Source organism: Vipera berus, assembly GCF_964194415.1.
Source record: "Vipera berus genome assembly, chromosome: Z".
In the NCBI taxonomy this organism is placed as follows: domain Eukaryota; kingdom Metazoa; phylum Chordata; class Lepidosauria; order Squamata; family Viperidae; genus Vipera; species Vipera berus.
The window spans coordinates 131849234-131863848 of NC_138205.1; the positions used below are offsets into that span (position 1 = coordinate 131849234).

Here is a 14615-nt window from a genome sequence, read left to right on the forward strand (position 1 = left end):
GAAAACCTCATTAATTAAATAATTAAAACCCCTGAGTCTGGGCCAGACAGCTCAAAAAAAAAACCAAGTTTTCAAGTCCCTACGAAACGAGCGAAGGTCGGGGGCGCGTTTAAGAGACCTATATTAAGGTCTGCTCTGTTACGAGTCTGGACAAAATATAGACATAAGTTAAATGATAAAGTACCAATTTGGGCGCTACCTAAACACGCGGGAGAAAATAGAAATGTGGGATTTAAACCCGATGAGAGCAGATACAAGGAAATGGGAAGGGTAGAAAGGAATGCCTGGCAATGAAAGCCATATCATAGTTTAAAAGAAGAAAAGATTGTGCAAACCTGGTTCCAGCGTGGGCAGTTACAAGCAAGAGGGAAAGAGGATCAGAAAGTTGGCATTTCGACAAACGATGGAAACTTGGTAAAACAAACTCCAAAAGGCCCGCCACCACCCCCACCCCCCCCTCAGGGACCAACGTTTCGAACGGTTGGGGGAGGTATTTTTTTTTTGGCTGGACCATCTTTTCTGCCAAGGCCTCCAAGGGATGGGCCCAGCCGCCATCCCGTCCGGTCCGTTCCGCCGGCCGTTCGTCCTCCCGGTTCGGAAGTTTCTCCTTAGGTCCAGGTTGCTTCTCTGCCGGGTTGGGTTTCCATCCGTCGTTTCATCTCCTGGCCTCTGGGGCTTTGGGGGATAGGGGGACCCCCTTCCTTCCTTCCTTCCTTCCTTCCTTCCTTCCTTCCTTCCCTTCCTTCCTTCCCTTCCTACCCCTTCCTTCTTTCCTTCCCCTTCCAGCTTTCTTGCTTCCTTCCTTCCCTCCTTCCTTCCTTCTTCCCTTCCTCCCTCCTCCTTCCTCCCCTTCTCCTTTCCTCCTTCTTTCCCTCCTTCTCCTTCCTTGCTTCCTCCTCCCCCCTTCACACTTCCTTCCCCCCTCCTTTTTTCCTTTCTTTTCTCCTTCCTTCCCTCCACCTCTCCTTCACTACTTCCTTCCTTCCTTCCTTCCTTCTCTTCCTTTCTTCCTTCCTTCCTTCCTTCCTTCCTTTCTCTTTCCTCCTTCCTTCCTTCCTTCCTCTTCCTTCCCATCAGTTTCCTTCCCTCTCTCTCCTTCTTTCTGCCTTTCTCCATCCTTCCTTCTTTCCTCCCTCCCTCCCACCCCTTCTCACTTTTCTTCCTTCTTTCCTTCCTTCCTTTCCTTCATTCCTTCCTTCCTTCCTTCCTTCCTTCCTTCCTCACTTCCTCCCTCCTTCTTTCTTCACTTTCTCCTTCTTTCCTTCCTTCCTCCCTCCCTCCCACCCCTTCTCACTTTCCTTTCTTCCTTCCTTCTTCCTCCTTCCAACCCCATCTCAATGTTTCCTTCCTTTCCTCCCTCTCTCCCCTCCCCTTCCCTCCCTTCCTCCTTCCCTCCCTCTCTCCTTCTCCTCTTGCCTTTCTCTTTCCTTCCTTCCTCCCTTCTCCTTCCTGCCTTCCCTCCCTCCCCCTTTCACACTTCTTTTCCCTCCCTCCTTTTTTGCTTTTCCTCCTTCCTTCCTTCCTCCCTCCCACCTCTTCATACTTTCCTTCCTTCCTTCCTTCCTTCCTTCCTTCCTTCCTTCCTTCCTTCCTTCCTTCCTTCCTTCCTTTCTTGCCTTTCCTTCCTTCCTTCCTCCCTTTCTTTCTTGACTTTCTCCTTCTTTCCTTCCTCCTTCCCACTCCATCTCAGTTTCCTTTCTCCCTCTCTCTCCTTCTTTCTTGCCTTTCTCCATCCTTCCTTCTTTCCTCCCTCCCTCCCTCCCACCCTTCTCACTTTTCTTCCTTCTTTCCTTCCTTCCTTTCCTTCCTTCCTTCCTTCCTTCCTTCCTTCCTTCCTTCCTTCCTTCCTCACTTCCTCCCTCCTTCTTTCTTCACTTTCTCCTTCTTTCCTTCCTTCCTCCCTCCCTCCCACCCCTTCTCACTTTCCTTCCTTCCTTCCTTCCTTCCTTTTCTTTCTTGCCTTTCCTTCCTTCCTTCCTTCCTTCCTTCCTTCCTTCCTTCCTTCCTTCCTTCCTTCCTCACTTCCTCCCTCCTTCTTTCTTGACTTTCTCCTTCTTTCCTTCCTTCCTCCCTCCCTCCCACCCCTTCTCACTTTCCTTCCTTCCTTCCTTCCTCCCACCTCTTCATACTGTTTCCTTCCTTCCTTCCTTCCTTCCTTCCTTCCTTCCTTCCTTCCTTCCTTCCTTCCTTCCTTCCTTCCTTCCTTCCTTTCTTTCTTTCTTGCCTTTCCTTCCTTCCTTCCTCCCTTTCTTTCTTGACTTTCTCCTTCTTTCCTTCCTTCCTCCTTCCCACTCCATCTCAGTTTCCTTTCTCCCTCTCTCTCCTTCTTCCTTGCCTTTCTCCATCCTTCTTTCCTCCCTCCCTCCCTCCTTCCCTCCCACCCCTTCTCACTTTTCTTCCTGCCTCCCTCCCTCCCTTCCTTCCTCCCTCCCTCCCTTCCACACTTCTGTCTCTTTCTCCCGCCTTCTAGAATCCTAGGGCCCGGAAGGGACCTCGGAGGTCATCTAGTCCAGCCCCCTGCTCGAGCAGGTGACCCCCATATACCACGTCAGAGTAAGCGACCGTCCAGTCCCTTCTTCCAATCCTCCGGGGATGGATTTCCCGCAACCTCTGGTGGCAGGCAGTTCCCCCGGCCCCCCGAATCTCTGTCCGTCATTAAGCGAGACATTCGCGAGGCGGGCTCGGCCCCGTTTTACGACCGTCCCTTGCCCCGGTGGCTACGTTCCTAAGTTAGCCGGTTGGTCGTTGTAAGAGACTCGGCCGTCCTGCCGGTCCGAAGGCCGCCAAAAGGGGGAAATCGCGGTCATAAATACGAGTCGGTGGCCAATGCAGAAGGTCGTAAGTGTGAGGGAAAAAAACAAAACCACCATCCCGAGTCGGCTTTTTTTTTTTTTCCCGGTGCCGTCGCGACATCGGTCGCTCAACGGACCGTCGTAACTCGAGGACCGGCTGTGCTCGTACGGGGAGGGGAGGAGACGGTGGAAGGTGTCCAAATTGCAGAAGGAAAGAAATCAAAATCAAGACGCAAAGCGGAAGCCAGGGCAGCCGGGGCTTCGGGTGCGAGTGGCGGGTTTCCGGCTTTCAAAATGAGCCGGGCCTTGAGTCATTTCGATCCGGCCTCCGCTCTCGGCTTCCTCAACCATGATAACCACCACTTCCTGTCTCAAAGGACGGGACTTCGCCACGCCTTCCAGCTTGGAATAAACCTGGTTTGTTAGAAAAGGGGTGGGGGGGGGTTTGCCGGATCTGGGCTCTGTGGTCAAAGAGCCGTCGTTCTCAAAGAGAGCCCTTTTGGGGTGGGGTGGACTTCAACTCCCAGAATTCCCCGGCCTGCATGAAGTGCACACACCTTGACTGAGGAATTCTGGGAGTTGAAGTCCTCCCCCTCTTAAAGCATGCCAGCTGGGGGATTCTGGGAGTGGACATCCAGCCCTCTTAAAGCAGGCCGGCTGGGGGATTCTGGGAATGGAACTCCAGCCCTCTTAAAGCAGGCCGGCTGGGGGATTCTGGGAGTGGAAGTCCTCCCCTCTTAAAGCAGGCTGGCTGGGGGATTCTGGGAGTGAAAGTCCTCCCCTCTTAAAGCATGCCGGCTAGGGGATTCTGGGAATGGAAATCCAGCCCTCTTAAAGCAGGCCGGCTGGGGGATTCTGGGAATGGAAATCCAGCCCTCTTAAAGCAGGCCGGCTGGGGGATTCTGGGAGTGGAAGTCCTCCCCTCTTAAAGCATGCCGTCTGGGGGATTCTGGGAGTGGAAGTCATCCCCTCTTAAAGCAGGCCGGCTGGGGGATTCTGGGAGTGGAAGTCCTCCCCTCTTAAAGCATGCCTGCTGGGGGATTCTGGGAGTGGAAGTCCTCCCCTCTTAAAGCAGGCCGGCTGGGGGATTCTCGGATTGGAATTCCTCCCCTCTTAAAGCATGCCATCTGGGGGATTCTGGGAGTGGAAGTCCTCCCCTCTTAAAGCAGGCCGGCTGGGGGATTCTGGGAATGGAAATCCAACCCTCTTAAAGCAGGCCGGCTGGGGGATTCTGGGAATGGAAATCCAGCCCTCTTAAAGCAGGCCGGCTGGGGGATTCTGGGAGTGGAAGTCCTCCCCTCTTAAAGCATGCTGTCTGGGGGATTCTGGGAGTGGAAGTCCTCCCCTCTTAAAGCAGGCCGGCTGGGGGATTCTGGGAGTGAAAGTCCTCCCCTCTTAAAGCATGCCGGCTGGGGGATTCTGGGAATGGAAATCCAGCCCTCTTAAAGCATGCCGGCTGGGGGATTCTGGGAGTGGACGTCCTCCCCTCTTAAAGCATGCCAGCTGGGTGATTCTGGGATTGGAAGTCCCCAAGGTCACAGAACCAAAATGTGGTTGCTTGGCAACCGGCACGCATTTGTGACGGTTGCAGCATCCCAAGTCACGCAATGAACATTCATGACTTTCCCAGCTCACTACTGGGGCAAATTGGATTTGCTTAGTGACGCCGCGACTCACTTAACAACACTGTCTTTCGCCACTTGAGCAAGTGGGGAGAGGACTGGGAAAGCCTTCCACTTTAAGCTGGAACGGAGTCCTCATTGATGACCTGAGTTGTGGACCTTCCCCCTCCGCTTTGTTCCACAACGACAACCTTGTGAGGTGGGTTCGCTGAGAGAGATAGAGAGGGACTGACCCAAATTCACCCAGCTGGCTTTCGTGCCTAAGGCGGGACTAGAACTCACCGCCTCCTGGCGATTGGCCCGAAGTCACCTCACAGGCTTTCGTGCCTAAGGCGGGACTAGAACTCACCGCCTCCTGGCGATTGGCCCGAAGTCACCTCACAGGCTCTCGTGCCTAAGGCGGCACTAGAACTCACCACCTCCTGGCGATTGGCTCAAGGTCACCTAACAGGCTTTCGTGCCTAAGGCCGGACTAGAACTCACCACCTCCTGGCGATTGGCTCAAAGTCACCTAACAGGCTTTCGTGCCTAAGGCGGGACTAGAACTCACCACCTCCTGGCGATTGGCTCAAAGTCACCTAACAGGCTTTCGTGCCTAAGGCGGGACTAGAACTCACCACCTCCTGGCGATTGGCTCAAAGTCACCTCACAGGCTTTCGTGCCTAAGGCGGGACTAGAACTCACCACCTCCTGGCGATTGGCTCGAAGTCACCTAACAGGCTTTCGTGCCTAAGGCGGGACTAGAACTCACCACCTCCTGGCGATTGGCCCAAAGTCACCCAGCTGTCTTTCATGCCTAAGGCGGGACTAGAACTCACCGTCTCCTGGCGATTGGCCCGAAGTCACCTCACAGGCTTTCGTGCCTAAGGCGGCACTAGAACTCACCACCTCCTGGCGATTGGCCCAAAGTCACCTAATAGGCTTTCGTGCCTAAGGCGGGACTAGAACTCACTACCTCCTGGCGATTGGCCCAAATTCACCTCACAGGCTGTGATGCCTAAGGCGGGACTAGAACTCACCGTCGCCCAGTTTGTAGCCTGGGGCCTTTACTGCTCGGCTTTATTGCCTCTGAGTTCCATCTCTTGAACCTCAGAGCTGCCCAGAAGTTTCCGTTCTAGCGAAGGACGGACCTTCCCATCACTCTTTGCCCTCAAGACTTTGCCGGCTTTCCCGGTTCTGAAGATCCAGCTGAATGACATCATTTGGGGAGCCACCAGCTGAAGAAGATCTCCACCGAGTTCCTCAGAAGGTCTTGAAGCAACTAACGTCCCCAACCACTTGACCACTGCTCAAACACAAGACACGGCTTTCCCGGGACCCATCGTTCACTTCCTTCCCCATGTCCGAAGCTTACCTGAGCTTCAGATTGTCCAGGAAGTCATCCATGGTGACCTGGTCCAAGAGGACAAAGTCAGCTTTCCCAAACTCTAGACTTTCTTGCTCGGCCATGGTTCCTGAAGAAGGGAGTCCACTTTCTGGGCGGGTGGGCGGGGGGAGAAACCAGACGACCGTCCTCGCTCAGCAGAGGGAAGATGAGTGAGTCAAGCTGGGTTAGTTTCCGTCGGAGTGAGAAGGTGGAGCTTGTGGTTAGCAAAGCTAACCGCTTCGTTGCAGGCTCCACTTCCTGGACCATCATTTACTCGAGGGTGGGTCTTCTAGGAGGGATGGATTCTCCTGGAGGAGAGGGTCCCAAAGTCCTCCCTGGAAAACTTAAACTCTAAACCCCGGAGAACTTCATAGGAGACCACCAGAGAAGGCATCAAATGTCCTCCAGAGGATGGCTCTGATAGGACGGATGGATTCTGCTGGAGAAGTGGGTACCAAAGTCCTCCATGGAGAACCTAAAACCTCAACCCTGGAGAACTTGGGAGAACTTCATAGGAGACCACCAGAGAAGGCATAAAATGCCCTCCAGAGGATGGCTCTGATAGGACGGATGGATTCTCCTGGAGAAGTGGGTCCCAAAGTCCTCCATGGAGCACCGAAACTCTAAACAACAGAGAACTTGGAGAACTTCATAGGAGACCACCAGAGAAGGCATCTAATGTCCTCCAGAGGATGACTCTTATAGAACATATGGATTCTCCTGGAGAAGTGGGTCCCAAAGTCCTCCATGGAGAACCTAAAACCTCAACCCTGGAGAACTTGGAGAACTTCATAGGAGACCACCAGAGAAGGCATCTAATGTCCTCCAGAGGATGGCTCGGATAGGACAGATGGATTCTCCTAGAGAAGTGGGTCCCAAAGTCCGCCATGGAGAACCTAAAACCTCAACCGTGGAAAACTTGGGAGAACTTCATAGGAGACCACCAGAGAAGGCATCTAATGTCTTCCAGAGGATGGCTCTGACAGGATGGATGGATTCTCCTGGAGAAGTGGGTCCCAAAGTCCTCCATGAAGCACCTATACCTTCAACCCTAGAGAACTTGGAGAACTTCATAGGAGAACACCAGAGAAGGTATCTAAGGTCCTCCAGAGATGTGGGTCCCACCTCCTTCCTCCTCATTGTGGCTTCAAGATTTAGGAGGTTAGGCCCAAAACAGCACAAAGCTGTGACAAGGAACCCACAACCACAAAATTAAGCAGGAGCAGACACCTCTCCCAGGACACAGCGAGAAGGAGAAGATGACGACCCCAAAACATCCTCAATTTTCTCCACCGTTGGCAGGTCCGTCCACTTCCACCCAAATCTTCGCTCGCAACCCGCTTCCACACAACCAAACAATTTCGGCAGCTGCGCGATCTTGCAGCGCTGTTGCACATCCAAACAATAAGCAGACCGCATTTCTGGGGGCCAATTCACTAGTCCTCGACGTTACGACCGCCATTTTGAGCCCAACATTTCTAGTTTTGCCCCGACGGACTCCCCGTTGAGGGAATTTCCTCCCGTCGTTAAGTGAGTCACAGGGCCGTGGAGCGAATCGGGCTTCTTCTGTTGACTTTGCTGTGTCCGAAAGTCGCGGAAAGGGATCCTGTCTCACACACACACACACACACACACACACACACACACACACACTCCCCGGGGACACTGCGGCCGTCGTAAATATGAAGCAGTTGCCAAAGGTCTTCATGTGGATCCCGCGACCGTCGGGGATGCTGCGATGGTCGCTAAGTGTGAAAACACGACTTATTTTTTCCCAGTGCTGTTGTAACTTCCAACAAACTAAACGAATGGTAGTTAAGTTGAGACTACCTGGTCTATTGTGTAGGCCAGGGGTCTTCCGACTTGGCCTTTTTATGACTGGTGGACTTCAACTCCCAGAATTCCTCAGTCGGCCATTTTGATGAAACTGCGGACTTGGATCCAGACCAGGGGGTCTTCGGCCCTTTTATGACTGGTGGATTTCAACTCCCAGGATTCCTCAGTCGGCCATTTTGATGAAACTGCAGCCTCGGATCCAGATCAGAGGATCTTCGGCCCTTTTATGACTGGTGGACTTCAACTCCCAGAATTCCTCAGTTGGCCATTTTGATGAAACTGCAGGCTTGGATCCAGACCAGAGGGTCTTCGGCCCTTTTATGACTGGTGGACTTCAACTCCCAGAATTCCTCAGTCGGTCATTTTGATGAAACTGCGGGCTTGGATCCAGATCAGAGGGTCTTCGGCCCTTTTATGGATGGTGGACTTCAACTCCCAGGATTCCTCAGTCCGCCATTTTGATGAAACTGCAGGCTTGGATCCAGACCAGAGGATCTTCGGCCCTTTTATGACTGGTGGACTTCAACTCCCAGGATTCCTCAGTCGGCCATTTTGATGAAACTGCGGGCTTGGATCCAGACCAGGGGGTCTTCGGCCCTTTTATGGATGGTGGACTTCAACTCCCAGGATTCCTCAGTCGGCCATTTTGATGAAACTGCGGCCTCGGATCCAGACTCTCAGGGGTCTTCCAACTTGGCCCTTTTGCGACTGGTGAGACTTCAACTCCCAGAATTCCTCAGTCGGCCATTTTGATGAAACTGCGAGGCTTGGATCCAGACCAGAGGGTCTTCGGCCCTTTTATGGATGGTGGACTTCAACTCCCAGGATTCCTCAGTCGGCCATTTTGATGAAACTGCGGCCTCGGATCCAGACTCTCAGGGGTCTTCCAACTTGGCCCTTTTGCAACTGGTGAGACTTCAACTCCCAGAATTCCTCAGTCGGCCATTTTGATGAAACTGAGAGCTTGGATCCAGACCAGGGGGTCTTCGGCCCTTTTATGACTGGTGGACTTCAACTCCCAGGATTCCTCAGTTGGCCATTTTGATGAAACTGCGGGCTTGGATCCAGATCAGAGGGTCTACGGCCCTTTTATGACTGGTGGACCTCAACTCCCAGGATTCCTCAGTCGGCCATTTTGATGAAACTGCAGGCTTGGATCCAGACCAGAGGATCTTCGGCCCTTTTATGACTGGTGGACTTCAACTCCCAGGATTCCTCAGTCGGCCATTTTGATGAAACTGCGGGCTTGGATCCAGATCAGAGGGTCTTCGGCCCTTTTATGGATGGTGGACTTCAACTCCCAGGATTCCTCAGTCCGCCATTTTGATGAAACTGCAGGCTTGGATCCAGACCAGAGGATCTTCGGCCCTTTTATGACTGGTGGACTTCAACTCCCAGGATTCCTCAGTCGGCCATTTTGATGAAACTGCGGGCTTGGATCCAGATCAGAGGGTCTTCGGCCCTTTTATGGATGGTGGACTTCAACTCCCAGGATTCCTCAGTCGGCCATTTTGATGAAACTGCGGCCTCGGATCCAGACTCTCAGGGGTCTTCCAACTTGGCCCTTTTGCAACTGGTGAGACTTCAACTCCCAGAATTCCTCAGTCGGCCATTTTGATGAAACTGCGAGGCTTGGATCCAGACCAGAGGGTCTTCGGCCCTTTTATGGATGGTGGACTTCAACTCCCAGGATTCCTCAGTCGGCCATTTTGATGAAACTGCGGCCTCGGATCCAGACTCTCAGGGGTCTTCCAACTTGGCCCTTTTGCGACTGGTGAGACTTCAACTCCCAGAATTCCTCAGTCGGCCATTTTGATGAAACTGCGAGGCTTGGATCCAGACCAGAGGGTCTTCGGCCCTTTTATGGATGGTGGACTTCAACTCCCAGGATTCCTCAGTCGGCCATTTTGATGAAACTGCGGCCTCGGATCCAGACTCTCAGGGGTCTTCCAACTTGGCCCTTTTGCAACTGGTGAGACTTCAACTCCCAGAATTCCTCAGTCGGCCATTTTGATGAAACTGCGGGCTTGGATCCAGACCAGAGGGTCTTCGGCCCTTTTATGGATGGTGGACTTCAACTCCCAGGATTCCTCAGTCGGCCATTTTGATGAAACTGCGGCCTCGGATCCAGACTCTCAGGGGTCTTCCAACTTGGCCCTTTTGCGACTGGTGGGACTTCAACTCCCAGAATTCCTCAGCCAGGTACGCTGAGGAATTCTGGGAGTGGAAGTCCACCAAGTCATCAAAGGGCCACGTTTGATGACACACACACACACACCCAGGTGTTGACTGTATTGTAGAGCTTGAGATGTAGAAACCGCACTCGTATCTCCTTCACGGGCAGACCCAAGGACGGACGGGCGCACAAACACGCAGTCACGCAGGCCAAGCGACATGGTGCAGACCGAAGAGATGTCGCTAGTCCTCAGTAATCAAGGTCCGAGAGCAGCTACGCTAATCCTTCTCTTCTACGGGGAGCAATTTTTACTACTGCTCTCTCACCCTGCTCCTCTTCCGCCCGTCTTTTGCCGCCAGCTTTGTGGTTTGGCTTCTGGGCGGCAACGTTGCTTCCTCTTCCTCGCCAGAGAGACCGGCGGGCCGCCCCACCTTCGAGGCCGCTGGATTGGGAGCGGGGGGGGTCACCAAGGGGCCTGCAGGGACCGAAGACAACATCCCCCCCAAACCGCCCCCCCAACAAGAGAGGCTGAGCCGGAGAGCAAGTTGGGAGTATCTCCCCAAGGTGGAAGGAAATGAAAACCCCAATTAATTCAATATATTCCGGAGGGGGCGAAGGGGAGGAAGAGAAAGCAGGTTGCGCCCAACTCTGGAGGTTTGGAAGACGAAATGGGACAGCCGTTGGGTCCGGCTTGGTCTAGGGGGGGTGGTCTCCTGCTTGAGCAGGGGGTTGGACTAGATGACCTCCAAGGCCCCAACTCGATTGTTACTCTCCCAGGGTCTCCTGCTTGAGCAAGGGGTTGGACTAGATGACCTCCAAGGTCCCAACCCGGTTATTCTGCAAGGGTCTCCTACTTGAGCTGGGGGTCAGAATAGATGACCTCCAAGGTCCCAACTCTGTTATTTTGCCAGTCTCCTGCTTGACCAGGGGGTTTGACTAGATGACCTCCAAGGTCCCAACTGTTATTTTGCCAGGGTCTCAGGCTTGAACTAATGACCTCCAAGGTCCCAACTCTTGTTACTGTCAGGGTCTCCTGCTTGAGCAGGGGGTTGGACTAGATGACCTCCAAGGCCCCAACTCGGTTATTCTGCAAGGGTCTCCTACTTGAGCTGGGGGTCAGAATAGATGACCTCCAAGGCCCCAACTCGGTTATTCTGCAAGGGTCTCCTACTTGAGCTGGGGGTCAGAATAGATGACCTCCAAGGCCCCAACTCGGTTATTTTGCCAGTCTCCTGCTTGAGCAGGGGGTTTGACTAGATGACCTCCAAGGTCCCAACTGTTATTTTGCCAGGGTCTCAGGCTTGAACTAATGACCTCCAAGGTCCCAACTCTTGTTACTGTCAGGGTCTCCTGCTTGAGCTGGGGGTTGGACTAGACGACCTCCAAGGTCCCAACTCGGTTATTCTGCAAGGGTCTCCTGCTTGAACAGGGGGTTGGACTAGATGACCTCCTGGGACCCTTCCAACTCTGGAGAGACACAGACAGAGACAGAGAAAGAGCAAGCGAGAGAGAGACAAACACACACAGAGTTGCAATGACTTTTAATCTCCTTCCGGAAGTCTAAATTCGAAGCAGTGGAAAGCCCATCGTTCTCCCCTCCCCCTCGGGTCACAAGGGGAAGCATGGGCTTCGTCATCCTCTCATCGGCAAACTTTCCGTCGGTCCACGGCCCACTTCCTTATTTCGTTGGTCTCAATTTAGTCCCGGCTGCAGGTGACTCAACGTGGCGTCTGGGATGCCCACGGCCGCTTCCTCTTCGGGGCCAGAGGCGTGGCAGTGGATGATGGGCACCGAGCAGCAGGGTAGAGAGAGTGTTGGGCTTCTTCTTGGGGCCACCTAGAAGACGAGAAGCGGGAACTTCAAAAGCAGGTGCTCAGAAAACTCATTATTACTATTACTACTAGTAGTAGCACTACTAGTAGTAGTACTAGTACTAGTACTACTAATAGTAGTGCTATCACTTTATAAGCAACTTCAAAAGCAGGTGCTCAGAAAACTCATTACTATTACTACTACTAGTAGTAGTAGTACTATCACTATAAGTAACTCAAGGTGGTGGACCTACATAATGCCCCTTCTTCCTACTTTCCCCCCAACAATCCTGCGAGGTGGGACAGGCCAAGAGGGAGGGACTGGTCGCAAATCACCCAGCGAGCTTTCACGCCTAGGGCGGGACTAGAACTCCCCGTCTCCTGGTGATTGGTCCAAAGTCACCTAGTCGGCTTTTGTGTCTTAAGGCGGGACTAGAACTCCCCGTCTCCTGCTGATTGGTCCAAAGTCACCTAGTCGGCTTTTGTGTCTAAGGTGGGACTAGAACTCCCCGTCTCATAGTGATTGGTCCAAAGTCACCTAGTCAGCTTTTTTGTCTAAGGCGGGACTAGAATTCCCTGTCTCCTGCTGATTGGTCCAAAGTCACCTAGTCGGCTTTTGTGTCTAAGGCGGGACTAGAATTCCCCATCTCCTGGTGATTGGTCCAGTCACCTAGCTGGCTTTTGTGTCTAAGGCGGGACTAGAACTCTCTGTCTCCTGGTGATTGGTCCAAAGTCACCTAGTCGGCTTTTGTGTCTAAGGCGGGACTAGAACTCCCCGTCTCCTGGTGATTGGTCCAAAGTCACCTAGCTGGCTTTTGTGTCTAAGGCGGAACTAGAACTCCCCGTCTCCTGGTGATTGGTCCAAAGTCACCTAGTCGGCTTTTGTGTCTAAGGCGGGACTATAACTGCCGTCTCCTGGTGATTGGCCAGTCATCCAACCGGGTTTCGTGCCAAAGGTGGGACTAGAACTCCCAGTCACTGGTGATTGGCCCAAAGTTCACCTCTCTTAAAGGATGCAGGCTGGGGGATTCTGGGAGTTGCAGTCCTCCCCTCTTCAAGGATGCTGGCTGGGGGATTCTGGGAGTTGCAGTCCTCCCCTCTTAAAGGATGCTGGCTGGGGGATTCTGGGAGTGGAAGTCCTCCCCTCTTAAAGCATGCCAAGTAGGGGATTCTGGGAGTGGAAGTCCTCCCCTCTTAAAGCATGGCCGGCTGGGGGATTCTGGGAGTGGAAGTCCTCCCCTCTTAAAGCAGGCCGGCTGGGGGATTCTGGGAGTTGAAGTCCGCCCCTCTTAAAGCATGGCTGGCTGGGGGATTCTGGGAGTTGAAGTGCAACCCTCTTAAATCATGCCGACTGGGGGATTCTGGGAGTGGAAGTCCTCCCCTCTTAAAGCAGGCCGGCTGGGGGATTCTGGGAATTGAAGTCGACATACCTGTCAAGTTCAAGGAACATTGCTCTTATGCTTGGTGATCAGGAGCAAAACGATCAGGCCGAGATGCAGAGTCCAAGCTGTCTTGTCCGACAAACCACCTTAGGCGGAAAAAGCTTCTTCCGAGAATCTCGCATTCCGTCTTCATCCGGGATTGCGAGACGCAAACCGAACAAACTCACAACCGGCTTCCGGGCTTGTGCGAAAAGACACCCCTGTAAACACCTAGGAGACAAAAGACAGATAAGATTCGAGATCTAGACGGATTCCTTTCCTTTTCTCTCCTCCGAGATCCGTTGTGTCCTCGTTTAGCGACCGACGCTATGAGGGCGCCACGCGAGCTGTATTTATGTGGGCACAACCACACACACACGATCATGTGCAGACAGGTGGTCCTCCACTTAAAACGATTTCCCTGTGTTTCAGTGCCGTTGTAAGTGCCGACGGTCACTAAACGAATCGTCGTAAAACGAGGACCGCATCTATCCGCCGCATTTACCTATATTTCCTAGAGTTTTTAAGGCGGTCTCCACGGCCTGAATTTAAATGCAGTTTCTGGCAAACAAACTGCCTATCAGAGGGGAAACGTGACCCATTTAACAAACCATCTCAAACAGTGACGGAATAATCCGATCGGGTCGCGCGGCGTCTCGAGTTATGACGCTCAACGCCAGCCTCACTTCCCATCGTAAGTCAAGGACTCGCTTCAAGACGCTGAGCAAAATTCAGGATCGATTTTTTCCCCCCCCCTGAACTTCCACCAGGCCTTTACCTGAAAAAGGAGCCGAGCGGCCGGGGAGGATGGTAACCGGTGTCCCAAGCATCCCGAAGGCCCCTCTTCCTTCAAGTGGACTAGCACCATGGTGAGGAGAGATGGCAAGTTTCTTCCTAGGCAGGAGAGAAATCTCAAGTTAGAAGGGAGAAATAATTCCGGAGCTCAACTGAACAGAACGCTTCGTTTACTGACGGCTTGAAGTCACAAGGCCAGCGAAAAAGTAACTTACGACCGTTTTTCACACTCGCGTCCTCAAAATTTGACCCGCATTTACGACGGTCACAGCGGTTCCGGGGTGACGCGATTCCTTCTTTTGCCGCCGTGGAACAACGCAACAGGGAAAGACAGTTTCACCTGACAACCGTGTCACTCATACGACGGTCGATTCACTTAGTAACGGGTAGGAAGAAAGATTACGAATGGGGCAGGATTCCCGCAACCACCGGGCGACTCAACGACCCTCGGTTCATTTAACGACCGTGGCAAGAAAGGTGGCAAAACGGGCAAAACTCGACCGTCTCTTTTAGCAGCAGGAATTTTGGGCCCAATGACCGTCGTACATTGAGGACTAGCGTCCTTTTTTTTTTTTAAAAAAAATGTAAATTATCTTGTCCGGGATTTCTATAACCTCTCCCCGGAAAAAAAGCGGGGAGAGGCCTCAAACCGTCCCGAGTTGCTTTCGCAAACACAACAGGAATGATCCGGGTCACCGACCAAAGACCCAGCCACGCTGGAAGGTTTGCGTAGTGGCGACGTTGTCCCGACGACACGGGTGCGAATCCTACTCGAAGAGACGCTTTAAGGGAAGGG

General features: G+C 53.0%; 1 protein-coding gene across 1 annotated transcript in view; it reads right to left on the minus strand.

Moving 5' to 3' along the window:
- The window catches only part of PTPN23 (protein tyrosine phosphatase non-receptor type 23), a 113634-nt gene that overhangs the window by 62861 nt on the left and 36158 nt on the right, over positions 1-14615 (minus strand). The gene's annotated exons all lie outside the window — the stretch shown is intronic.